General features: G+C 48.3%; 1 protein-coding gene across 5 annotated transcripts in view; it reads left to right on the forward strand.

Moving 5' to 3' along the window:
• Positions 1 to 25,504, forward strand: part of srgap2 (SLIT-ROBO Rho GTPase activating protein 2) — a 96,504-nt gene that overhangs the window by 11,501 nt on the left and 59,499 nt on the right. The window contains exon 1 of one of the 5 annotated variants that reach the window (XM_088640506.1): positions 12,617 to 13,928. The exons of the other annotated variants lie outside the window; for them this stretch is intronic. The gene's annotated coding sequence lies outside the window, so the exon portion shown is untranslated. Of the gene's footprint in view, positions 1 to 12,616; positions 13,929 to 25,504 lie in introns of those variants that run through there. 5 annotated transcript variants of the gene reach the window in all.

Genomic DNA, 25,504 nt, shown 5'->3' on the forward strand with positions numbered 1-25,504 from the left:
GTATGAGACAAAATCCAAATTCCTGTTGCCATCCATGGACTTAGATTACAGTGTTTTTGTTAAACAAAATATTAATTGCTACAAAGCTATTGCCAAATTGGATGTTATCAAATTTCTCTAATTATTAATTTTTACAAATTGCTGTTGCTTTGGGATGTTTTTTATAGGTTAATATGGTTGAATTTGAAGATGCAACGAGACATGACTGGGCAGTGTTTTAGGATTAGCAAAATGTCTGCCTCCTTACTTTAGCAATGAGAGGCGACTGTGTCTGTGTGAGGGGTTGCATTCAGAGGGTTTGTTCAGAGCCAGGAAGCTGTGGAGCACTGTATAGTACTCGCACTGAGTGAGCGAAGGGAACGTCTCTTCTGCGTGTTGTGATGAAAAGTTCACACGTGCGTTCTGGCCGCAGGAGATCAATCTCGGCATCTGTGTCCGGAAGCCCAGCCTTAGTGACACACGGCCCCTTGTGCTTCACTGGGCTCTGCTCTCATTCCCCTTCAGTGCCTGCAGGTGGAAGCTGCTGTGCATTTCTTTTTTTCTGTGCAGCAGTAACCTGTTAACACAGATATTTGACTACTAATTTGCATACCACTAACTGAAAACAGTGGGTAACCTTTCATCACTGTTTACACAGTTTCTTGGAGTCCCCATCTAGGAAGATACTGGGAGCTCCATGCTAACAGTACTGCGTTGCTAATTTTATCTTGGATTTGACAAGGGGGGAAAGACTAAATCGGAGTCATTTTGGGGTAAAATGTCTCCTCCCCTCCTCCTGCTCCTGGAATTGTGATAGAAAAGGGTTTTCTGAATCCCAGAGCTGTGCGTTAATGTGCTACAGTAAGGCATGGTACAGAATAGTTTCAGTTCCCTTGGCTTCACCGGTCTGGTGTGAGAATGCAGTCCTCTGTTAAGCACTGGGCCCAGTGCGGCGATCTGTGACCGAGACCTCTGACTGCAGAGGAACTGAACCCGGCCACGCTGGTGCCACACAAATGTTCCATTTCGCCCTTGCTTTCTTAAAGCAGTTTGTGGACTGCTCTGTAAACCCTCGGTTAAAAAGGAAGTTGCCTTGAACTGTCCTTAAAAGGAAGAAGATTCAGAAAGATTGGAGCAGAGGAGTGCGCTCACAGCTGCAACACCCAGACCCACTTTTGCAATGTTCTGGTGAGATCTGTTGGAAATTAGTTTCCTATGCTGCTGGGGGGAGGTGGTGGCTCTTGTTTTAAGGCATAATCGTATTCCAGCACATACAACGTCTTGTTGGATCTTTCATTTCGTTTTGATTTCAGTTTGCGTGTTGTCTCTCTGCAGCTCTTGTGCAGTGCAAACTTGTTTAGTCCTGGAGGGCTCGGAGGGAAGTTTCCTTCTCCCAGCCCCGCAGGCAGCACTGACCTCTTCGCTGATGGGCGGAGACCCCACCCTTCCCCGCAGCAGGGCATGAGCAAGTGACCGATAGAGCTGCCCAAGAGGGACCTGCCCTTAGACAGGTGGCGTGCTTCGGTTGAAGGTTTCGATGCCAAAACATTTGAGTATTTGTGAATTTGTGGAGCTTACTTAAAAATCAACAGCCTTCCTCAATTTAAAAAACAGAAAGATCCAGAGTTCACAGATATTAACTCTGAGCTCCCAAAGACCTGAAAAGGGAGCATGTTTCTTATGTCTCTGACTTTTTTTTTTTGGTGCAAATTCTGGTTGTCCTCCCATGCTATAGCCACTCAGCAGTTCCCCAAATTCTCCTTCACGTGAAACACGGGTGCTTTCAGGAGACGGTGTGAGAAGGTGATTCCCCCTGGGACAGGCAAGACCTCCAGTCTTCTTCTCTCAGCTTTGGAGCTTCATCGAGCACCTTTTTTTAACATGCTGCTCTCTCTCACCCTGGGGAAAATGTCCCTTTTCCTGAGGCTGTTTCTCATTGTAAATGGAATGCAGTCAATTAGCTGTGCCAACACTTTTTAACATTTTGGAGAGAAAAATATAACTATGCCCCCAGAAAAGGTGCTTTAGATGTAGTTTGATATTGTTTAATAGAGTAGATTTATTCTATGTGGTCGGTAATCACGAACAAGGCTACAGTGGTCTGTAAAGTACTGTATTGTAGCTGGAATTCAGCAGTGAAACCGGTCTATAAAGTTCTTTATTGTTGTAGTTAAACTGTAACCCTGATGGACGCTGCACTGTTCAGCAGTTGTAATTCTGAATCGATATTGGTCTATGTTGGACTCTGTTGTAGTTAGAATTCAGTATTGGTGGTGGTCCGTAGCTTTTTGCGCTGTGGGAGAAGTACCTGTTTTTAGAGCAAGACTACTGCCCTAATCTGACCTCCAGGGTCTACACTCAGACTAAACCAGGAGCTAGACGCAGCATGTAAATGCTATTTGCGGCACGGAGGAAGACAAAAAATCTGTAACTATATCCTATGCTTATCCTCTTCCATATATTAATTATTCAGCAAGGAGTGAAATAAACAAGTTTCTTGTACGAATAAAGCACCTGAGGCTGAAATTTAGCAAGACCCTGGTCATCTTGGCTTCAGTCTGAAAGTCCTCCAGGACACATCACAACTCTGCAGCAAAGGCCAGAGCAACACAAATATCTTATTCCTGGAGATCTCCACTGGCTGCTGTTCCTTTGGCCGTGAGTGCTGGGCCACACAGTTTGTCATTTTTGATGAATTGAACACATTCCTGCTTTTTGATTCACTGTAAAATTACAGCACACCAGTCTACAGTATTAAATTAATACTTCAGAAAATGAAGCTCTAGTACTTTTGTAATGGTCCACCTGCATACTGCTTACACTCAGCGGCTAGGGGCTAATTGTGGCATCAAAAGAAATTGTTCAAGCCCATTTGGTTGCAATTTATTTTGCTTGCTGCACGTGCAAGTTTGCCGGTTTAAGCTTTCGGTGAACTCTGGTAACTCCTTGCGCTGCCCTTCGCTGCAGCGCTGTCTGCCCCTTGAGCCTGGCGGAGCCCGTGCTGCAGCCCTCAGCACCCTTGGGAGGGATGCGCCCCCTGATGACAAGGCTGCTTGGCCTCATTTGCAGTGAAAACGGATATCGCACGCAGTAAAGCGAGCCCAGCGATCCCCAGTGCTTGACGAGCATCATCTGAAATGTCTGCGCGCCAGCAATCCTCGTAGAAGACATTGCCATGTTTTACAAAGCAACCAGGTTTACAATTCATAACTTGTTGTAGGTGCCACACATCAGTGGTTGCAAGACTGACTCCCTGGTCAGGCTGAGGATCTGCTCAGTCTTCAGTGATATTGCATGGAAGCTAACCTTGCCTTTCTGCACCTTTTTTAAAACAGGGGTGAGGGTGACTGCTATGTGATCCTCAAGAATTCGCGGATGTTTTAAGCAGATATTTCATTATTTCGTCAGCGTGACTCAATGAAAGAGCGCTAGAGCACCGTTCCCAGCAGGGTTTTGCCCAAGGGCCGTCCTTTTCATTGTGTGCGCTCCGGTTTTCACCTGAAAGAGTTGGACTGGCAGCTCTTCTGTAATGGCCGGGAAGGAAGTGGCTCAGTGTTGTTCCTGCGGTGAGGGTCTGTCTGTGTGGTGGCCTTTTGCAAGCCGTTGTTTTCAGCTCGTGTCCCGGGGACAGTCTGCAGTGGGAGTGAGGGCAGGAGGCGTGAAAGACTTGTGAGCACGCCGTCCTTCAGAAACATGAGTTTGCACTGTAAACTGGCACCACATGGCTTATTCTTTTTGATTTAATTTTTTTGGAGCCCTTTTATCTATTACGCATGAAGAAGCTTTGGGGCAGCCTAGGGGCAAAGAATCGCATTCAGTTGAAAACATGAATTTTCAGTCACAGAAACACACTCGCATTCTTACTTCACCCTACAGACCTCACTGCGCCTGTTGCCCATTGTGACAGGTTTCTGGGGTCATCTTCCTTTTCGGACCCCTCACAGTGCTCGCTGCATTCACTGCAGTTCATACCCACCTTGTGACGACATTATTCCTGCTCTGGTGTCCTCGGATCTCAGAATTCATGGCAGCGCTGGGATGGGAGCCTTCTGAGAACAGCCAGGCCCGGCTGCAGATGTAAATGGGTGTCAGTGCAGCAGCAGGGGCCTCCCTTCCCTCTGTACCAGAATTCCCAGTCCAGTGTTCCACTGTGGTGGCAGGGGAGGGGCACATTGTGCTGCAGGAGGTCCTTTCTTTGAATGAGATATTAACCTCAAGTCCTGACTGTTCAGCCATGAAAGATCCTTTGGCACTGTTTGTAGGAGTAGGTGTGTCACTCGTGGTGCCCATTCTGCTCTTGAGTTTGAACAATATGGCTACACCAGCTTCCCCTTAATTCAGCCGGTGAAGAACTTTCTCTCTTCGCCTCCTGATCTGCTGTATAGTGAGGCTTCTGGTGTTGAATGGCTGCAGTGTCACCTAGGTGGGGATGAGGTGGGTCCCCTCCTATATGGATAGTGATTCTGGCTGAATTACTGCAGAAACGCAATCAATATGTAACATCTGCTACTCTGGTTCTGTGCTTGTCTGCATTCACACTATGTGTATAATGGCACGCTGGTATACAGGCTGAGCTGAGCTGTGCTCACCCCTAAGTTTGCAGCTGTACCTGCTACTTTGCCTGTATCCTACATGGTAGTGGAGATTGATGTAGCTGTGTGGAACCAATTTGTACCGTTGTGTTTTGTACTGCATTTCCTGGGCTTGTTAGCCACCTCTGTGAGTCACTCTGGATAAGGGTATCCGTCAAAGAAGAACCACCTGTGTGCAGATGTACTAACGCTCTACCACTTGAACGTGGAGATAAATTCAAATTGCTCTCTGTTTTCTCAAGGAAGGCTCAGTGGCTTTTTTTATCGCTAGCTGTGGTGTGAACATGTGTTTGTTAGTTTGCCAGCAGTGAAGGAATAATCTTGATAATCTGACTAACCCCATGTGCTTCAGCGGTGGAAGGGTTTCGTTAGTACTGCTTAATATGTTAGACCACCCTGTTTGTAGCATGCTTGTAGCAGTCTAAGCTTCTTCAGCCTTAAAATATGATTTTCCTCTGTTAATCCATGTGGCCTCTGTATGATCTCTGCTTGCATTAATAAATAGTGAATGTTCCAAACTGTTATTCCTGTTCAGTTCAGTCAGTGTTCAGTGTTTTGCATTTCATTCATCGAATCATAATCTCATCTAGTTGTAAACAATAATTATGTTGCGGAATTGTTTCTGCACTCTCCACTTACTCAGTTTTGTCAGCGGCTTTTCTCTCACATCCTGTAATTTTTAGATTCTGGTTTCTATTTAGAATCGTTGATCTCTTTTTTTTTTTCTTTTTTGATGGGTTCATTTGGTTGGTTGAATGTCAGTTTCTGTAATGGGGCAGGCCAAGCATGGCTTGAAATGTGCTTTGTGCTTTGTCAAACATGGCGATGTGTGCTGCAGGCATGGGTTCTCTGCTTTGCCACCAAATGAAACAAATCCACTCCAGCTCCTGATAATCCTGCAAAGCCCTCCTTAACGGGCACACGTCTGCCTCCTCCGCCTGCCCGTATCGAGCCACTCTTCACCGCCATGGAATGGTAAACGTTGGCAAGCTGTTTGATGCTGCGCTTCTGAAGAAAATCCTCCAGGATTAAAAAATTGGTCATCTTGATTTAAGCAAGGTTGTCTGGCGGTGAGGTTGGCCTTGTGCCTGATTTGCTGCCTGGGTGGAGGAATGAGATGCCCTTCTGATTCAAGCGCAACTCTGCCCGGGCTGGTCTCCAGAGTATTTCCACAGACTATCGTGAGGTATTTTTGTGCGAGTTTGGGTTTTTGGGTCCAAATGGGATCTGTTTTTTTTTTGCTTCTTTATCAGACATGGAAAAATACAAACGTGAACTGCTTTGTCACCTGGGCTCAGTGTGGATGCTGCTCTGTGGTGAATCCGAGATCTGTGCGTAATCCATTAGTCCTGACAGGGTGGGATCATTATTCCCCCGACATGCTCCTCCATCCCTGGATAATGGTTTAGTTTTGATTTGCTATTACTCAGCCAGCAAAGGGTATTATTAGTCCTCATTATGGTTTCCCCAGGCTGAGCTTTGCAGCTCCCGTTGCCAGAGAGGAGAAAATCTGGCCTTTCTGCAGCAGCAGGCTGAGTAGTGGCTATCACCTTGGGGCTCCCTGCTCTTCTCTTTCTGGCACTCTGAATATTTTCCATTGTCCATAGGAGATCCTACAAGTGTGCCGTTATTTTGTCTTCTACAATTCCTGTTTGCAACACATCTCACGGGTCGACTCCGGTGTGCCATGCAGCAATGTGAAAGCGTGGTCTCCTGCTGCAGGGTTCCCCACCAGTCCCAAATTACAGCCTTTGGGCGACTCCTGTCGTGTGAGATAAGAAAGAAGCATAAGGGGTAATTTTTTTAATGCAACATTAAAGTGGTTAATCGCTTGTGTGATGGTGAGACCTGTCCCATTTGTATGAGTGGCTATCGACTATGAACAAGATGGTGGTAGTAAAGTGGTACGTAAGCGGTAACTTCTTCCCGCGATCCGGGAGCTTCCTCCCGGATCGCGGGCTCTTCCGAGGGGCGGGCACGGGATCTTCCTCCCGGATCGCGGGCTCTTCCGAGGGGCGGGCACCGGATCTTCCTCCCGGATCGCGGGCTCTTCCGAGGGGCGGCACCGGATCTTCCTCCCGGATCGCGGGCTCTTCCGAGGGGCGGCCACGGGAGCTTCATCACATGCTTCCAGGCCCAGATGCTGTGTTGCCCTGAGTCTGCCCATGCACACACACGCTCCCCGCCGCGGGGGGCTGCTGTACAAAGGCCCTATTGGAGTCGGAAGCTAATTGTGGCTGACCGGCGGTCAGTCAGCTGACCTTTCCAGTTGTCACTCAGTGGAATGTGAGCCTGCCGGAGTCTTCAAAAATGAGAAAGCTGATGTTCGTAAGAGTTGCAAATGTAATCTGTTCATAACTCGGAGCGTTTTCTTTGAAGTGTGCTATCTTTTAATTTATCTTTGAATTAAACAGAGAGCCTGGAATTGCACACGTATAGTAGAATCATTTATTAGTTACCCTGTAACTATTAAAAAAAAATTAAAAATAATTTTTTTTTCACAGGGGTGGTTCTCCTCTACCAGGAAGAATGTTTTCCAGAACGTGTTAGTCTCTCAGCCCCTTTCTGAGCTACAACTGTCCTGTCTGTCAGCTTTGTGTGGTGCTGTTGCAGGAGGCAGAAAGCGCCTGTGTTGATTTTTTTAACGTGATTATTATGATCGCAATAAGGGCAGATTTTAAAAAGCCCGCCTCTGGTTCTCGAGGCTTTGTGTGTTTTCTCATGATGACAGGTGTTTTTTTCGGAGGATGTCTGTGACAGAGCACCGCGGTGCCAGGGCAGTGCCTCAGCGGAGGACTCTATTCTTGGCTGTAAACAGCAGTGACTGTGCAGGCTTGCTTGGAGGGAGTGGGTCGGGGCTGCTATTCAATGGGTTGAAATTCCAGGAAAAGCAAGGCAGTGTTTTTTGTCTTGCTTTGTCCTCGGGAGAATAAAGGCCTTTTGTCAGCAGGTTAGGTAATCGGGCAAAATTAAAACATCGGTATGCCTGTAGATTTCCGGAGTGGCGCTTGTCACGTTTATTGTTGTGACTCCAAGAAGAAGACGATCATCTTTATGCCATTCTCTGTGCATTTCCGAATATGAGAATTCAGAACACTGGAGGGTCACCTCAGGAAGTGGTGTCCCGGGAGCGGCAGGCTGTTCATGTGTGCGTGTCCCATCACCCCCAGCCTGTGCGATGCCGAGTCGCGAAGTGCTGATGTCAGAGGGCGGCGGCAGTGTAGAGCCGGCTAGCCGGCAGGGCTGTTGAAGCCGACAGCCTGGTTTCTTTCAAGAAGCGGCGGGATAAGGACCTCCAGACAGGACGGAGTGTGCGAGTGTGGAACAGGCTGCACAGCCATGTTGCTGAAGCCGTTACCCTCACTCGGCTATTAACTGTCAGGTGGAACAGGTGGGCTGAATGGTCTGCTTTCGTTTGTGAACTGCGTGTTCTTGTGAATCCATTCGCCTTGGAGCGCTTTATTTATTCACTCTGCTGCTCGTTCATGTGAGTGGCCGGGTGAGTGGGCTGAGCTGGGGTGGCCGGGGGCCGGTGTGGACGGGTGAGTGGGCGGAGCTGGGCCAATTTTATTTTTCCTCTGCTTGAAAAAGAGAAGATCTTTTTAAGCCTCGGCATGTGTTGACCTGGAAGAACAGTATAGCTTTTTCAAGGGTCACTGTGTGAGCATCGTGGAGGTGGGGTTAGAAGTGTTTTGCACTTTTAATAAAAGTATTAAAAGAGCCAAGACGCCCAGAGAAACATGCTCTGGCAGGACCAGAACGGGACCCCCCCCATACCAGACACACACACCCCTGACTCCAGGCCCTGCTTTCTCCGGAGGATTCTTCCTTGCTCAGGAACCGGCGCCAGGTTTTGTCTCCTCCGGGTTTCTCTCGGCGTCTTGTTTGTGTTGGCATGGGGCTGTGCTCCAGCCGAACCCCGCCCCCCCACTGATAACGGCCTGTGCTGGGCGGGGGGGCATCCGTCACTGGGGCAGATCTTATTTACACAGCGATGAGCGAGGAGGCTGCCGTGCCCCTGAGTACCCCCGAGTACCCCTCGTGATCTGGGATGGAGGGCAGGGGAGTTTAGGACAGCTGATAATGGCAAGGGTGAGTAGCTCTGGACCTCTGGAGACAATGTTAGGAAGAAACGGGAGATTTGTTCTCTTTTTTTTTGCAGGAAATTGGTTTCCTGTATGATTCTAATTTTCAGCAAATACATTTTTTCGTTTGGTTTTGAACCCTTTTGTTTTGATATTTGAGGAGTTTTTCAGAGCAGTGAAGACTCATTTACCACATGTTGACTCTCCGGGGGTGGAGGGTGGGGTGATTTTTGCAACTGTGTCTTTGCAAAATATTGTTAGAAATAACAAAAAGGAAGAGAACAGCTTTTCGTGGGTGAAAGGGGGGTAAAAAAGCGTGTTGACTCTGTGGAAGATACCCAGGTCCTGTGACCCGGGCAGTTCTGGGCTTCCTGATGCCCTCAGGGACTTGCCCCATTTGTCCCTGACCTCTGGCTTTCCACTCTGTCAGGTGACTTGCTGCCATGGCAACTGGGAGGTCAGAGGGCACTGACAAATTCTACTTCATGCATCATCTGACTGTGGTCCCTAGGGATTCTGGGCAAAGGCCAGGGGTTAGAGGAGTCACTGTTAGAGTGTCAGTCACTGACTAATGTGTCCTCTGAATGATCGGGCTCAGTGTTCGCACAGCTCCACGGATGGCCCTTAAAGTCTGGGAAATCTTTCACTCTGCCTGTGCATCTTGCAGTTACGCTGACAATGGCAAAGCATCTCTGCAGTGAAATCACTTAGTGTGGATAATACTAACACTATGAAGATGTTTGTACTTTTAAATCTCAGAGAATGTTTTAACACTTTTAATGCAGGAACTAAAGCCGTCAAACTTGAAGGTACTGTAGCTCACAGCACAAAGCAGTTAAGTTCAAAGCACAGCGTCGATCATCTGTTTGGTTAGTCATAGCATAACTTGTATAGCTGGCATTTTTAGGACAGGACAGATTGATTATTTAGAAGTGATTCAGTGCCGTTTTTAGTTTCAAGGCTTGTATCTGTTACTGAAGTCTGAACAACAGTCCTGTACACTGTGGCTGCAGGCTCACACACAGAAAGGAACATGGTCTTCAGCTGGGGCGTTAGTGCGGAGCTCCCCAGGTTCGTTGTTAAAGCAAGCAGAGGCGAAGGACGGGCTTCGGTCTCCCTTCCAGCACCGCGGACTCGGCCTCCATGTTGCAGGGTGGTCGGCTGTGGCCTGACCTCGCCGGCCCTTTCATCTTGCAGCCTGTGGCGGGTTAGACTGGGGCGCGCGCGCGTGTGGGGGAAGGAGCTCCTCTCCTGCCTTTGAATCTGCCTGGAATGAGCTCGGGAGCCGTGGAGGGGTCAGAGCATGGAGCTTAGCTGCCCCCGGCGATTTGTCCAGCAGCGCAGCACTCTACCGTGAATACGAAGGAAGAGCAGCAGCAAGGAAAGAAAGAGTGTCCAGTGCATTATGGTTGTGATGCTTCACACTTCTGCAATCTGTCTGGTTAAACTGAGAAATGTCAATCTAACTTTCACTTACTTCAAGAGAATCCTGCATTGTTTGTGGTTCTAATGTTCCATGAAATATAGATCTATTGCAAATCCAGATATGGATGCAGTATGTGGGTCTGTGAATAGGTTTCTTTTTTTATGTGTGCTGTGATAATGGCGACGCAGCTTTGCAGAAGAACAAAAACCCCCTTTTTGGACCTTTGGAGGTGGGAATTTCGGTTGAGCATCCAAAAAAAGAGAAATGTGAAATCCTCCTCCATTAGCAGTATAATAGGTCACCCGAGGTACAGAGACAACATAATTGCAGTTTGCTAATCTGGCCTTTGACAGCACAGTCATTCTCTTTCACAGTCGATGCCCCATTGTAAATCCCTGTCGGAGCGGTAGAAATAGTGCAGCATGGCAAATCTGCCAGCAGCGCCTTTTCGCCAAGCGGGAGTGTGTAAAACGCTGGATCCCATAGCGTGGCCTGTGCGGAATTATTCACGAAGCACTGATTGCTGCGACTTTTAGATTGCACCTTTGTTGATATCGTTAGTCTGGCGGAATAGCCGAAATGGAGGTATTTCTACCCCAAAAAAATGGAAAAGAGTTGCAGGTCCCTGTTGTTGTAGTCCTCCGCTGACGGTAGTGCAGACACAACAGGAATAATCATAGTGATCACGACGTGAACTTCTCTAGCCTTCGATCCCCCTGCCAAACCACTTCAGCCTTGCAGCGTCACACTAGGATTGGAGAACAAAGGGCACGAGGCTTCCTGCTGTCCACGTTCTGAGCGGCCGCTGAGGGTCAGGTCACCCTGTGTGCGCCGGACGGTTGGAGCTGATGCCCCACCTTCTTCCAGTGGGAAGGTTTGCTCCTGTGCCGGAAATGATCCACTACACCCGAGCTGCATTGTATGTCCAGAACGAGCTGACCCAGGTCTCCCGAAGCGAAGACCTCCTGATCCGTCGGCTGTATTCCTCTCCGCTTGTCTCCGTCTTTCTGAATGCAGATCCATCAACCGCTGACGCTCGGAAAGCTTCTGCTCCGGGAAGAGGGCAGCCTGGCTTTCTTGGCATCTTGAGTCCTGGATGGCCAGCACCAGAAAAGACTTGATTGTTTCTGCAGGCGTCTGTCGTCTCCAACTCCCGCCTTTACTGTTGCTCAATGAATTAGCGGCAGAGCAGTGATTTCTGAAAACTCTACAATTAGTCAGCGGTACATAGCAATGTGCTGAGATCTGTTATGTATTTTCCTGAAGGGAATATGACAGTTTTCTTGCTTTGAATTGCTTTGTGTTCTGCCACTCTGAGACTCTATGCATATTGGCATGCTGTGTTAAGACTATTATTGTGACCATATTAAAACTTATACATAGTTAAGATTACTATTAATAATCCATCCATTTTCTAAGCATATCTTCCAATTCAGGAAGCCTAACCTGGCAAGCGGCGGGTGCACCCTGGATGGGTCACTAGTCCATTGCAGTGCACCCAAAGGCAAACACTCACACAAGGGCTGATTTTCCAGAAGCCAGTTAACCTACCTCGTATGTCTTTGGACTGTGGGAGGAAACCAGAGCACCCAGAGGAAACTCCTGCAAACACAGGGAGAGCACACAAGCTCCTATTGTGTGCTCAACTGTCGATTTGATAAATTATACAATCGTACGTCGCCCTAGAGATAATCCACAGGTCTGTCAGCCCGCCTCCCCATGTGGATATGCAATAAAAAGGATAGGAACCAGAGAATGCCATTCGGCCCATCTAGCCTGTTTGGTAGTTGGTTGTTAACTGATCCCAGGATCTCATCCAGCCATTTCTTGAAAGCAGTCAGAGCAGCAAGGCTGGGCAGCTTAATTTAGACTCTCACAACCCTACAGAGAGACTCCCATTGCTCGACTTAAAGTGCAAACATTTACTCACAGCATTAGTTCTGATGGAGGGGGATTAGGATTAATTTGTATGGGTGTTCATTTAAAAAAAATTTAGAGTAGCGTTTACAACGCAAGTCCATGGTGAAAACCAGCTGCAGATTTTGCAGGTTGACACGACCTTATAGGACAGGTAGAATCTAGGTGGTTAGATTCATTTTATTACCATCTGAGACGCTACACTAGTATAAGCACACGAGGCTTTATGAAGGCATTTAAAAAGATATCGTGCTTAAATATCCTGCGAGGGTAGATCAGTGCTCCATGTTTCCTCCAGCTGTGGTCACAATTGTGTGAGCTTTTTTTAAACTAGAACTTGCACGAAAAGGGACCAGATGTGCTTCGCAGGATCAGGAGCCCAGAGTTTGTGTTCCTCTGGGTGACGGTCTGGGACAGCATTTAGCGTGGCGTGCAACACTTACAGCACAGACACAGGAGTTCATGCTGAAGGACTGGTCCCATCCACAGACGGGCAGGGGCTGTCTGTAGAGTCCAGGCCCTCAGAACCCATTCGGAGCCGGTGGCTCAGTAGGACAGCTGTTTGCATGTCCAACCCCTTTTCCGGGTTCGACAGGAAGAGGAGCTAAAACAGTTATGGGCCAGCGTGATGGCAGGAGGAAGTTTAATTAAGGAGGACAAACGGAATCCGCACTGGATGGCGCAAGATGTTATCCTGTTCAGAAATAGGGCAGAACAAAATGCCTGTGGGCCTCGTAGGAGGTTGGAGTGGATAAGAAGGAGGTGTGAATCTGCTTTCCTCTCAAGCTGTTGACAGCACAGACAACGGAAAGATCTGGGCCGCGGCAGCTCGCTGGCTCACACCATGGCGCGCGGATCTAGCCCCTCGCCTCAGCCTGGTGGGGCGTGGTCAGGCATCCAAGACACATCTGAGCGGAAAACTGGACCGACGGAGCGTTCCTGTCGGCGAGCAGGAGTCCACGGAGGGCAGGTTCCACATGGTCGGCTCTGGGAGAACCGCCTGTTGCGTCTGGGGGGGGGTAGTTCTCCGTCATGATGGCCGGTGCCCGTTCCGGCAAGGAGCATCGCCGCATCCCGGCGGACGTTGTTAGTGGCTCGGGCTCGGAGCCTGGGCAGCTGAGTTTCTGTACGCCTGCTGCAGCAAACCAAGTGAATCTGCCATTGGGAGGGCAGGAGGAGCAGTAGGCCATCAAGAGACCTCTGGAGCCAGAACAGCTTGCTGGGGCTCAAGAGTCCTCTTGCCGTGGCTTTGAAACATGTGTATGCGCTGCGTTGAGACGGCCTGTTGGACATCTGCATCTGTTTCCGGATGATGAAAAGGAGCAGAATGTTATTTTTGTTTTCAAGTCATGGATACCAGCTCATGACTGCCCTAGTGCAAGCAGCACCTGTCCCTGGCCTCCAGTGGGAATGTGGCCTATCGGGGCAATGAAAATACCCGGTCCTCTATCGTGGGCAAAGTCAACCGGAAAGGATGTGAGCAGCAGATCAAGGGTGCTGACTGCCGTTCGATCGCTTGCTTTGAAAATCTTTCAGGGCCAGATGACTGTGATTGTGAAAGGATTACATAATTTGTTTAAAATAGACACCACAGGATTATTGGGCCTGTGCAATTTCTTTATTTTCGAGAAAAGAGAAGTGTAACCACCCTGTTGTGTAGCATCCGTTTTTTTTTGTGTATTTCTGACATTAAAAGTGTTAGCATTCCTGCTGCAAGGAAAAGGACGCGTTTTAGAAAAACGGCACTCTGGAAAAGGGTGCATGGAAAGAATTCTAGACGTATGCACAAGGTGAAGTGCTGTTTTTTACAGTGAAAAGAAGAACAGCAGAACGATTCCTTCAGGGTTGTGTGAGCAGGGACCTGGGAGCCCGGAGCTGCTGCCGTGCTGTACAGTACATTGGCCAGGCTTTCTGTAACTCACAAAGCAGGTCTGTCTGTGTCGCGGGAGGCGGTGGGGGCTGGGGCTTGAAGTGTGAAGGTTTTATAATGAGCACTTTGTCTGCCTGAGGAAATGCTTTTCTTTACCGGATGAGTTCTGCAGCACAGCGGAGCTGAGGAACAGCCTTTCCTGGTCTGTCTTCAGGCCTTGCGCAGGGAAGGGCTCTGCTGAGCGTCTGCATCTGACCGCCCTGGGTTGTCCCAGCGGAGCAGCGCATAAGAATGTAGATGTGATCTGTGGAATCATCCATTTGGCAGGGAATCTGTTCAGGTTAAAAAAATCATAGAGGAGTGTGCTCTGTGTCTTACAAGACGTACACAATGCACAAGCGAAATACTCCTACAAAGCCGTGCTCCTCCTGAGCACGCGCACTGCACGCTGATGTTCCTGCCCCTGATCTGGACACAGCAGGACTCTGTTACGGTGGCCTACGTCCCAGACTCTTGACTGATTAGGTGAGATTGATCCATCAGGATTCCAGCAGGGAATACTGTAAATCCATGAGGAGCCCAAGAGGGAAGTGGTTTCCACAAGTGCTTTCCACGTGCGCCACTCAGCACGGCGGTATTCTCTGGCTTTGACCTCACAGCGTGAGCCCCTGGGTTTCCAGAGCACAGCAGCTGCATGGAGACATCAGGGGTGATGCACAACCTTATCTTTAAATTGCTGGCACTGTGTTTGATACTACCTGTAGAACTTCAATACCTGTGTAGAACTTGGCTTTTTAAAGTAACTGCACTGGACTTGAGCTTGTAGGACAAGCTCCGGTCTGGTAGTATAAAGGCCCTTAACTGTTCAGTACATTACTGTACATAGTTAATTTCCAGCCACTGACAGTGGTTTTGGTACCTTTATTTGAGACTGTACTATTTCATCAATTTCCCTACAGGATTAATAAAGTATTCTCTATCTATTTCCTGATGTGTGCTTATTAAACTGTATAACATTATGATTTAATGTGTTCTTTGCTTTATGATGACGTCTATTTTGTCCATTCTGTCACTGAGCTGATTGTTTGCAGCTGTGAATCACCCTGGAAAAGGGTGTCTGCTAAGTGGAGTCTTTTTGAGGTGTGTTAGCTGTTAAGAGCAGCAGTAAAAACTCCAGGTGGATTAGCTGATTGATAGAGGGTGCTGGTAATTAAGCTGATTGAATTAGTGACTATTTCAGATGAAGGTTATCTTTTCCTTGATCAGGGGGTATAGACCCCAGAAAGTCCTGCTGCTCTGTTGTCCCCTTAAACTGCAACGAGGGGAAAGTGTGTTTTGGAGGCAGTAGAGGGTAGAGAGTTGAGGAGGACAGGGCTGTGGACTTGAACTGTTCATGGGTAGAAATCCCGGGCGTGGCACTGCTATAGTGTGACTGAGCACTAGGAGGAGGTTCGGCTGTGTCATTGGGTATGTGTGTCCATCACTTTGGATTACAGCCTGTTTATGTCAACAGTCAGGATATGTTATTACCGGTAAACTTAATCTTAGTGTTTTAAGCAGCAGGCCCTCGGGACTTTGGGCAGGACCACTGCCGTGTTCTCCTGAACAGATTTTGCTCCATAATATAAATCTCGTCAGGTAGCCCTCTCTGTCCAGCTCTTAGGAACCTCTTGGTTGCAGTAAATGTGCCAGCTCAGCCTTGTCAGGAGCTCTGCAGTTCTGAAATTTATGAGCTCGATGCGGAGAATAATTTCTTCCAGTTAGATTGTTTGAATTTCCAAGGCGCTGTCATTGTTTTACCTTGACCTTAAAGGCCCGTCTCATTGCTGTTTATTTATTGCCTGGAAACGGAATGTTTTTGGACGATTGCGCTCCTCGGTGCGAGTGCAGATCTCTGCAGTGTGGATATTGAAATGGAGATTAAATTGGCCTGCTGAGGGGCTTAATGGATAAAGGTGCTTGCCTGACCGCAAGGTGAGCTTGATTAACCCGAGTTCAAGTTTGGGCCATGTTCCACTTGGCTGAGCACCGCTGAGTGTAGTGTGGGATTAGTGGCCGAGGGCTGTCTCTGCCTTCAGAGACACAGCGCCCCCCATAGGTGAGGGACACACTGGCCCTCCTATCAGACTGACCCCGTCGCCTGTCAGTGGCTGGAAGGTGGGGGTGTCGAAGGAGTCCTCCCCCACAGTGTGTGGAGCTACGTGAAGCGATGTGATGTCATTCCCCCGCAAAAGAAGGCGCTATATCTCGGGAAAGAAAGCAGTACTAATGTTACTTTCAACAGCACAGATTGGCACAAATGGAGAACTAACAATGAGAGAGGTTCAGTTCTCCTGGGCCATTGCAGGGGGTGCTGAGTGGAAAAAAGGCCCTAAATCGCAGAACGGAAAAGCACCTCGGAAACCACTTTCGTCGGCACACACTGGCATGAACTATTATGGGGGGTTTCATCGCTTGTGCTGGTTGTAGCTTGTGTGGGGCCACAGGAATCGTAGCTGCAAGCCGACACTTGAAAGCCACACCACTGGCTCTTCCAGATCAGATGGGTTTAACTGAGATCATTACGATTTTTTTAACTGTTATTTTCATCCTCTCTAGAGAATAATTTCTTCCAGTTAGGTTGTTTAAATTTCCAAGACACTGTCATTGTTTACCCTTGTCCTTAAAGGCCTATCTCATTGCTGTTTGCCTATACAGGATACAGGATACTCACGTACAGGATTATGGATACACGACCTTGTTTTTGCTTTGTGGTCTGATTGTACTATTTTAGACTGTTCAGTTATTGTACGGATGTTCTGCTTTAATTTTTTAAGTACCACCAAAAAGGAATTTCGCAAAGGTTTGGCTACTGTGCTCAGTCATTTTGCGCAGAGCGATGGTATCGAGGTGCTTGGTGCCGCACAGCTGTGGCCGCAGTCCAGACTAGTGACTCAATCATGTTTTTATTGATCAGCTGCCGAGCCCGTTCAGTCAAGAAGCTGCATAATGTAATCTGAACACGAAACACTCATTTAAGATGGTTTATGGTCTCTCCGTTTTTTTGTCCCTCAATTTGATTAATGAATTTTTTCTTCCCTCTCTTCTCCAGAGAAGATGCAGTAATCGCGCTTGTTAAAAAATTACCTCACAGTGTCCTGGCTCTCCTTGTTTCTTTGCCGTGTGCAGCAGTTTGCTTATAAATATAAAAAACGACAGTTTTAAGCAGGTGGGTGTTTATGACTTACTGCCAAGGACTCAATAACTTCACTATATCTGATTTTACTAGATGATGCAGCTGCAGCAAAAAACAAATTCAGGAATCTACTGCACTGGCCTTTGCCTTAGTTTATTAAATGCATCAGGTTGTTCCAGTCAAATTAAACAAACGGGCTTCTGCGCTTCCTGGTTTTGGGTGGAGAGCATGTAGCTGCTGTGCACCACGTTTGATGGTGATTTGCGATCCTCAGTGAAGTGGAGATCTGGTAACAGTGGTCACAAAATACAGTTCAGAGATGCCTGTCCAGTCAATAAGAGCCCAGTGTAGGCTGAACCCAGGGGACAAAACTGCCCTCCAGGACCACGAGTGACCCTGCCAGCACTGGCCTAGAATGTGGTGCAGGAAGAGTCACTTGTGTCGTTTTCAAGGCCTGAATTTGGAGGAGTGTAGCTTCAGCCAAGGGGCAGGTTGTCGTGGCTATGCGGAAATATTAAGGCATCGCTTTGCTCCAGGCTCCCTGCGGTTCTGCTGCTGTGCATTGGCCACCGCCCAAGGGACAGATACTTGCACAGACCCAGCCCCTGTCTGCCTACCCTGTTGCAAAAGGAGGATCTGAGAAAACTCGCCCTTGTCTCTCGGCTTGAACCTGCAGTGGCAGCACCCCCAGAGCTCGTTCTTGAAAACGAGAGTGTTCTCTAAACAGCATGAGCACAATGTATGCTCCTGTATGAGTGTGATGTTCGTAACGGGGCTCAGTGTTAGAGACTGCATGTAAATTGCTTTAAGGAATCTGGATTTTGAAGGGAGTGTAGAATGTGAAATAAAAGAAAGAGAAAATCATGCATTAGAGCCTTTTCTCCTCCTCGCCCCCTGAAGGTCCTGTTGGCTGTTGTGTACAGTGGGGATGAGGTTCTCAGTCAGGAGTCTTCAGATCCCTGATGGCAGCTCTTGGCTTTTTGTGTCTTTTCTGTGCCCTGGCAGCCCAGCTGTGTCACTGCACACTGCACACGGCTGATGTTGTTTCCAGATGTGAGACTCCCAGCATGCACTTCCCCAGCGCCGTGGCGCGCGCGCTCCTTCATCAGTCCCACATGTTTTCCGTCCTGCGAGCCTCGCGCTTGCAGGCTCTCAGGCCGGCCTGACGTGCTCAGAGCCCAAGGACTGTGGTGTTCCCGGAACGGCGGGTGGGCAGTGGAGCTCACCAGGTGCTGGGCCTGAAAGCTGTGGTTCTGGACAGTACGCCACACCAATCCCATTGAGCTGCGTTGGGAGACCATGCAGCGCAGCCCCCCTGTCAGACAGAGCCTGAGATTTCTCAGGCTCGCCTGCCGTCTGGGGGTCACGACTGGGCTTCGCTTGTCAGGCTGGCTGGTTCTGTGATCCTGATTGGCTGAAGATTTAATTTTTTGCTAATTTCTGTGCAGTTATATTGACTTTTAGAAACCACACCCTGCTGTCTGCACTGGGATATAAATATGTTGTCTGTAGGAGGAGTCTCCAGGTTTCGTCTTTTATTATTTTGCCACATTGCAGGAGACCCTGTAGAGCGGTCTCTCTGTCCCAGGACCCTGCCTCCTTGCGGACCAGTTGCCTCCAAAGAACAGTCCCCTGACGTCCCTGTTAACAGCCCCACGTTCAGACTGTGTCGTACCTTGCATGACAGCTCTCTCTCCCCCAAAACAGGGCAGGGTATCATGGACGCAATGACTGGCCCGGTGTGGCCAGTAGTGCAGTGAACAGTATGTCAGCCAGTTTCCGCCACAAAGTGCCCCACATGGTGCCCATCAGAGTGAAATGGGCACTGCTAATCCTGACAGCCGGTTCCTAAGGTAACGCTGCCGGGGGAGAAGTGATGTTCTTCCATCACGTAACTAAGGACTAAGGCAGAGCACAGTGGTGCAGCCAGTGTTACCAGCCGTCTGCAGTGAAAAGCCACAGTTCTGAGCCCAGCGTGCCGAAACCTGTCTTTCAAACAGCGGGGCTTCAGGGTGGCTTACAGTGGAGCAAACTGCGTCGAGGCTCTGTTGGACTTTGGTTAGAACAAATCAGTTTTTAAACACACCTGACAACATTTGTAGCCTAAACTGTTTCCCACAGATCAGTAATGATTTTTTTAAAAACATGGTATCAGTTCCAGTTTTGGAGCACTATCTCCTTCGCAAAAGCCCTGCAGTAGTAATTTTCCTTCTTTGTGGGTGAAAAAAGCAGGAAGTTGCTTGTTTTTATCTAAGTGAAATATCACGCTAGCCAGATAAAGGGAAGCAGATCACATTACATGTACAGTATAAACATTTTTGTTTTAAGGCCCTGTGTTCATATGGGAGTATTCAAGGATTATATCTGACAAGATTTTTAGTCAATTTTGAAAACTACAACTTTTTTTCTAATGCTTAATGTCTTTCACTCCATGGCTGTCGTGCAGCGTGTGTGTTGCGCACTGCAGAAACACAGGTTTGATTGCTTCGGGAAGCTGTGAGGATAGAAATAACAGCTTCGTGTTTTAGAAGTGCAGTTATATGGTGCATGTGTGGGCGCAAGCAAATAGCCTTTGAGTTAAAGTTTGTTTCCTTTTAACAAATGGTGGGTGCAGATCATAATACTATGATGTCAAGCTCAAGGATTGCACGCTGGATAAATATTCTTGACATCGAGTGCAGTGCAGGTTTTCTCTAGATACTTTAATCTTTAAGACTTGGAAGTTTTTATTCCTGAACTAAAAGAAACATCAGGTTTTCAGTCTGTTTCGACAGACCGTCGAGGGGCGAAGTCGATTGCTCGGAGCTGGAGGCTGTTGGCTCCGGCTCACAATTCACGGATCGATGGATGGGAGGGAAGCTGTGTCCCCGAGGGCTGGGTGAGGGCTGAAGGAGGAGTCCGCTCGTGGGGGAAAAGGGTTTGATCTGTTGTCAGTCTTGCCCGACGGGAGAGCCCTCAGACCCGGAGGGGCTTCTCGGTGCACATGACGGGCTTGCATTGGCGACTTGGGATAACTTGGAGTAACTGTCCCTCCTTTCTCCCCCATCTGGAATCTCCTGTCACTCTGCTGTTGGCTTGTGTACCTGAGACACTGAGGTTCCTTCAGGGTTCGAGTTATCCGAAACACAAGCTAACCTGATCACAGTGGAGGTGTTTTTCTGGAGACTGGTGCTCACTGCAGAGCGTGTGAGAAGGCTCCCCCGCAGGTAGTTCTGGGAGAGGGTGAACAGTACAGAACAAGCCTCGGGGAGTTCTCTCGCTTCTTTGAAGCGGGTGGTACCTTGACTTGGCATTCGGGACCCGATGGCACTTGTAGGAGAACCTGCGATGATGGGGAAATGCAGAACTGCGGTTTGCACTTGCCAGCGGGAGAGAATTAAGACAGACTCCTGTGAAAAGGAGAGCCTTTTCCCTGACTGGGTTTCTTTTCCAGATTTTCCCGCCTTTTCTCTGCTGTCCTCGGAAGAGCCCCTGTCACCACCCAACACATTCCTGTCTCATTCCTCTCTCTACCGCCCCGCTGTGAGAGCAGCAAGATCACCGCAGTTCTCTAACCTGATCAGATGGGGGCATTGTCCTCTTGGGTGTCACATAGCACATCCCTGTAGCTCACACATCTTCCTGTTGGGAGCCAATAAAAAGTCTGTTTTATATCCAGGTTGCTTTGTTGCCAGCAGCCCACTACGTACTTCCTGATTAAACAGCCCACAACCCCTTTGGTGGTTCCCTTATTGGTGTGTTGCCATTTCAGAGAGGAACAAAAATTCCAGATTTGCTTCTGGGGTTGGAGAGGGGAAATTATGCTAGAATTTTGGACAGAAAGTCTTCTTAAATATGACACAGCATTTGATAATATCAGTTCCATACGGTATGTAACATTCAGGGACAGAAGTGTCCTGGAAGTTTCCGAGTGTCATTTCCTAAAGATGGTTAAAAGATCTTCTCCCTGAAAAGTTACGTAACGTCATCTGAAAATTACACATCTAAAAATAGTTCAATTCCCAGATGTTCTGCAAATCCAGTGCAGTCTTTTGGTTGTCATTCCAGGGATTACGTCTCTTAAGCTCTTGTTTAACACGTCTGTATTACAGTAGTTTAAAGAACGGTAGATTAAGGTATCTGACACTCAGATTGCAATGTGTAGTTACACAAGGTCGATGATTGCTCCTTTTGTTAAGGCATGTATGTGTACATAAACTCTTGTTTAAACAGTGATAGTTGCAGGGCTGTCTGGGAGCCAAGGCAGCTTCATAAAACAGGCCCTTAACTGGCATGGAGAGTAAAGCATCCTGAATAAAGCAGGATGGACAGTCGCTTGGTTGCTGAAATCTGGGCCCCCAGATATTAATGTGAGCCTCACAAACCGATTTAAACAGTATCCGAAGGAAAGGCTGTGTGTGGAAAGGAAGCCGAGGAAAAGTCAGGAAAAGATAAACCCCTCGCTCCGCATTCCTCTTTCCTGCTGGGCCGCAGCACTCCTGCTTCTTGGGCAGAAATGCTGGGCTCTTAATCACATTCAGCTGTTGCCCCTCGGATGGCAGAAAACACGGCTAACGTCTTTCTGGGCCGAGTCCGCCCCCCAGTCCCCACCCCGAGGAAACCTGAGCCACACATGTGAGCGCAAGAGGGCCTGTCGGAGGTGAGGCATGCCTCTGCGCACTCCAGGTGCACTGTGCGCGCCTGTTGCACCAGGCCGGCCTCTCTTTAACACTGTCTCAAACCCTGCACTGCCGAAAGCACAGCTGGATGGACCACAGGGCAGCAGAATCCATAGAACTCCGAGCCGAACTGAACATTCGGGCCACCATAAGCTACAACAGAGGACGCCAGGCAAATGCAAATTCAAACAGCTTTTTTGGCAAACACAGTGTTGCCCGAGCATATAAATCATATAAATCTCGGTGTGGACACATTGAGTCCGCTCAGCAGAGTCATCATGCCTCTTGTGTCTTCTTTGTCTAGATGCAGCTTGCTGAAGCCCTTTTCATAAAAAAAAAAAACTGATGCTCTCCCATCTCCTTGATCTTTTTAGGTTCTGCCATTTCTAACCTCAGCTTTGGAAAAGAAATGAATTAGGCCACCAGGGTTGACCAAAGTGGATAGATGGAGCTGCCGAAGTGAGAATTGCGGATCTTGTGCACGCCTGACAAGTACATGCAGGTGTATGGTCCTGTATGTAGCATTCCTGCTGTCTTCCTTAAGGCACTCATATGTTATGGTTCGCATTCCTTCCTTTATGGTCCTCTCCGGCTTTCCATACAGCATCCTCACACCCTCCCTGACTCATGATAAAGCTTACCCAACACACTGCCTCACCAGGGCAATTTGCTCACCTATAAGGCTTTACATGGTTTGGCACCTCAATACCTGTCTGAACTTTTATCGCCCTACTCCCCACCTCGCAACCTCCGCTCTTCAAATTCTGCCCTCCTTACTGTCCCCCAAGCCCGTCTACATTGTATGGGCGACAGGGCCTTCTCCTGCTATGCCCCCAAGCTCTGGAATTCTTTGCCCAAGGATATCAGAGAGTCACCTTCTCTAAACTCCTTCAAATCCAGACTCAAAACCTTCTTCTTCAGAAAAGCCTTTACTTAACTGGTTCCATTCTTCACCCCTCTGCTCTTCTTAATATCACCTTCCACGGTCTCCTCTATTGTTATTGTTGTAATTATAATTGTGTCCTATCTTGTGAAATCTTATTTATTGTTGTATTCTTCTTATTTATTGTTATTGTCATCCTGTAAAGCGCTTTGAGAAGCCACCTTTAAAGGCGCTATATAAAATAAAGTTTATTATTATTATTATTATTATTATTTGCCCTGCTGAGCAAATTGGTGATCCACAGAAAACCTCCTCCTTACAATTTTGTCCTGTTGGAGCTCAGATATCCCCCTCATAGTCTTCCCTTCACCAAGAACCAGCAACAAATGGCGGAGTACATCTGAGCGTTCTCTCATTGCGTGTGGGGACAGCCTCAGCCTCCCCTCGAACCCTGAACTGGAAGAGATGATTAGAAAATGGATGGATGGCTACATCTTGCATCCCATACAGTACAGCTTGAATGACTGTATGTGGAGTATTGTTAGCCAAGACGGGAATCCACACAGAAGGGCTTTGGTGCAACTGCTATCCCTTTAAAACATCTCAGGTGGGCTTCCTGGCTTGAGACATTCTGAGTAAAATACCTGTGGGTTTCCAGAAGGTACACAGGACCCTCGTGGCGCTGCAGCTGAGCTGTGTGTGCGTCTGCCAAGTTGGCGATGCTATGCGCACTCTGAGTTTCGCAACCCTCCTGTACTCACTTGGAGGCCATGAGAGGAGGAGGGCTGGTTCGCTCCCTGTTAAGCCTTTACAGCCCTGCATTCCTTTGAAGGGAGCTACAGCGCCCGGTAGACTAGAGAGACCGACAGAGAGTGCAGTCATTTTCTATGTGCTGAGCAAATTGAATCATGTATTATCCTTTCATTGCTTCAAGTCGAGGGGCTCTCGACTTGAAAGTTCAGGGCTGTGGGCTCAAGTATTGGACAGGACACAGCAATTGTACTTTTGCACAAGGCACAGCGCCCGAGTCGCTCCAGTTAATGGCCTGTCAGACAAACAAATCGCATAATAAAGCTGTTTAACTTCTGGTGCCTTGCACACATCCTAAATTTGCAGTCTTTCGCTCTTGTTGACTGTTCCCTGCAGCAAAAAAAAAGCCCATCTTGTAGTTAATTATTACTTTGCTCCAGATCATTTTCATGATCCCTTTGACTGCTTCTCGTTAACCAGGCTTGCATTTTAAAAACAAGTTGCTTGGGTTCTCTGATGATCGGGGGCGCCCGGGCCGCTGGGCGAGGTGGGAGCCCAGGGTAAGGTGGGTGCCTGGGCTGCTGGGTAAGGTTGGGTCCCCGGGCCACTGGGCGAGGTGGGTGTGCTGTCGGGCTAGAGATGAGAGACTGGATGGGATGTATAAATTACCCGCTTGGCTCCGGCACGATTTACTGCGAGGGAACTGGTAGTGTACTGAGTCGTAGAGCCGCTGAAAGGAGGTCGAAAAAGCCATTAATTCTCTGTGATTGAGGCTGCATCCAGCTCTTGAAGCTGTTCCCTTGGGCAGCACAGTAAGTCGTCTCGTCAAACTCCAGATGATATTTCCATCTCGAGCTCCCAGGAGCCTGTCGGGACTCACTTTCTACTCCCAATAAAACCATGTCGGAGAGTTTCTTGTGTCGGATAGTCTTTGCCGGGGGGATGGGGTGGCTTTGAGTTCGGCTTAAAAGAAAAATCAAGTTTGAAAATTGCTGAACAGGGAGATGTGGCAGATGTATAGTAGATTGCGTGATTTTTGGTTTTAGCTTTAAGGTTTATCTTTTATCTTGATCCCTTTATTTTATACAAGGGATTGGAAAATAATAATTCCTTGGCATTCACATACAGTAGCAATTTTCTGGACACTCCACTCAAACCTCTTTGCATACAATGCAGACTCCCCTCCACCACCACCGATGTGCAGCACCCATCCGGAAGATGATGACCTTATCTGCCTTCAGCAGTAAAAAGTGCTAAACCTCTAACTGCTCGGTTGCTGGGATATGTCTTTGAAGGCAGAGAACTGCCCCCCCTCAGTACCTCCTCCAGAGTGGAGAGCCATGTCCGCGAGTGTGGTTCCTTCCACTGGTCTGGTGAAGGCTCGTTTAAGGGCGGTGACCTCATTTGCCCTGTGTGCCAAATGGTAATAATAATAATTGCTTACACTTATATAGCGCTTTTCTGGACACTCCACTCAAAGCGCTTTACAGGTAATGGTAAATGGTGTTGGCCCCCGGGCTTTTTGAGGTGGGGGGTAAGGATGGTGACCCCTCCCTTCGCCTCTCCAGCCAGTCTCAAGGCCGCAGTGCAAGTCCTTCAGCCCCCAAGCCCTGGGGCAAGGTCAGTATGACTGCTAGGACACCTGCTCTCCTTCAGCCCCTGCAGTTGAGGGAAAGCAGATTAGCAAGCGTGAGCCGTTTCTAAGGTGGATTTAAACTGCAAAGTTCCAGGGTACTCGAGCGGAGAGGAAGTGCGACGACGGTACTGTAAAGGTGTATGTTTATTTCCACTGAGAGAGGGAAGGCCCGAATGAAAGCCATGATTCATTTCGAGCAAGGGATTGTAACCACATTATCTTAACCGAGATCTGAAAAAGTAATCTAGACGACAGACTAGTCAAAACGTTTCTGAAACTGACCCCAAATGGTCCTTTAGGTTTCCCGGCTGCAGAGTGCCATGGCTGTTTGTGTGTGTGGGGGGGAAGGATGCCCATCAGCAATCGCAAAATAGTGGGTTTGTATTTCGTCACATGCCAGATGAATTTGTTAGAGCACACTCCGAGCTTCCCTCACCCCAGCCCGACCACATTCTCTCCACAGTGAAATGACCTCATGGTTTCATATTTCATCCAGCTGTTAAAATGCCACATTTCTGATGATTAAGGTGGTG

Source organism: Lepisosteus platostomus, chromosome 7 (genome assembly GCF_059453375.1).
Source record: "Lepisosteus platostomus isolate fLepPlt1 chromosome 7, fLepPlt1.hap1, whole genome shotgun sequence".
In the NCBI taxonomy this organism is placed as follows: domain Eukaryota; kingdom Metazoa; phylum Chordata; class Actinopteri; order Semionotiformes; family Lepisosteidae; genus Lepisosteus; species Lepisosteus platostomus.